This window comes from Molossus molossus, unplaced genomic scaffold (genome assembly GCF_014108415.1).
Source record: "Molossus molossus isolate mMolMol1 unplaced genomic scaffold, mMolMol1.p scaffold_m16_p_10, whole genome shotgun sequence".
NCBI classification, from domain to species: Eukaryota; Metazoa; Chordata; class Mammalia; order Chiroptera; family Molossidae; genus Molossus; species Molossus molossus.
The window spans coordinates 51,094,341-51,096,579 of NW_023425345.1; positions in this window are offsets into that span (position 1 = coordinate 51,094,341).

Sequence of the window (2,239 nt, forward strand, 5' to 3'; positions counted from 1 at the left end):
GATCTTGAAAAGTTGGGAAATTTGGGCCCCACCCTCAGATTCTGATTTAATTTGTGCATAGCATTGGGGCCACAGCATCTGCATTTAAAAAATCTCCCCAGTTGATTCGAATGTGCAGCCTGGGTTGAACCATTGTCAGATTCTGCCCTGATTTAGCTGCACTGGTGGTTTTACCACTGGACCCAAATACTAATGCTAATAAGAATAATTATTAGCTACTGAAGATTTACTAAGTACAAGCTAATGTGCCAAGCACTTTCTATGCATTATCTCATGTAATCTTCAGAAATTCCTGTGAAATAAATATTATTCCCATCTTACAGACGAGGAAACAGCTCAGAGAGGTCAAGGGACCTGTCCATGCTAATGAATGGCAGGACCAGGTCTGGAAGCTGAGATTCTCTGATTCACACCTTCTATCTTCCCCCCAGACTCCTCCTGAGGCTGCTCGTTGGCCTCGATCAGTCCTTGTCTGCCACCACCTCACCTCATCACCTTCCTTCCACCCCCGCTGCTTCCTCAGAAACATCCCAGGTGACTGAAGCAATTTGCAGCCATTTCAAGAAGCTCCATGTGTCACAGCCTGCGAGGGTGGAGAGTTAGGGGAATTATAGATGCTTCAAGATGGCCCTCCCATTCCCCTGAGGACACTTGAAATTCAGGAATTAGACTGCTCAGTTCTTCCTTGGATCCCTATTTGGGGCTCCCCCAAATGAAATTCCCACTCTTAAATGCCTCCTTTGGTTGATTCTAAGTATCTGAGAGAGTGCTGCCACCCAGTGGCTGCCCAGGGACATAGCAGCCCTCTGGGACCGTCTGGTGCTGCTGGACAGCTCCCCAACTCAAGACCAGAACCCCAAACCCTTCCTTTTGGCAGCGTCAAACCCTAGTAAACGAATCCCATTCTTCCTCCTCCACAGTCCTAAGCCCACACTTCCCCTAGGGATCTCCAGCCCCCCCCCCCCCCCGCCCCGGCTTCCCATGTGCCCCCTGCCCCCAACCCCTCACAACTTCTCATCCACTGTTGAGGCCCTTTCTCAATCTTAAAGCCCTGAGAACACACCTCTCACCTTCCTTCTCTCAGAGTTGTACCAGCCTACAAGTGGAGTGAAGGAGTTGCTAGAGATAGAATTCGGGTCCCCCACACCCCCTCCTCCTCATCTGACACCATCAGACAGACCTCAGCAGTCTCTGTGCTGAGCCCCTAATGAGCATCAGCAAATTAACAACTTCCCTTTGATTGCTCCTTCTCTGTTAATTGCATAGGGAGCCCCCCCACCCCCAAGGCCTCTTAGAGAGGAAGAGGGAGGGAGAAAAGGAAAAAGGTGAGAGCTACAGGAGCAACCCCCAGGCCTGGGCTCAGTGTCCCAGAATTCTTCTCCATCCACTGAGTACAGCTCCCCCTTCCATCCCTTCCTTATCCTGTCCACCCCCACTCACCTAACCCTCCACCCTTCCTACGCCACCCCCTCTTCTCTTTCCTTATTTCTTGATTTCTGTCCAAATTCCCTTGACCTCTGGCTATTTCTCCTTCCTTCTCTCTGCTCCTTTAGAGGTTTGGCATTGAGGGGCTGCAAACATGCCCCCCAAGGCTACAAGGATGGGGTTTGGGTGGCCATGCTGTGTATTTGTTTATATATGTGTATGTGTATACGTGTCACATGGAGGTGGGGAACAAAGATAGGAACAGGTGAATATATGTAAGCTCCTTAGTGCCTGTCCTGTGGGTCAGGCCTCTGGGATATGTGGATATGAGTGGTGTGGTGTGACTCTGGTCTGTATGTGTGTGTTTCCACACCGGGGCAAGTGCTTGAATCAGTTAAGTGTGACTCGGAGCTTGTGCACCCGCGTGTGTGCCACCAGAGGAAGCAGCAGCAAGAGGCAGGAGCATTGATCCAAAGGAGACAGAGCGGGGAGGGGGACGCTGGGGGTTGACACCCTCCCTCTCGCGCGCCCCCCCGCGCGCGCGCGCGCGCGCGCGCGCACACACACACACACACACACACACACACACACACGACAGTCACACACAAGCCATAGGGCCTCGCAGGAAGGGAACTGGCTCCGGGACCAGTGGGAGGCAGCGCTGCCGAGAGTGGCCTGGAAGAGGGGGCGAGGCAGAGGGGGAGCCCTGGGTCCCGCTCTCAGGTCGGGGGGGGGGGCCGGCTCGCACACCAGCCCGGAGACACCCTCGCAGACACTCGTAGGCGCGCACGCGCACCCTCTCCCCTCCCCCTCG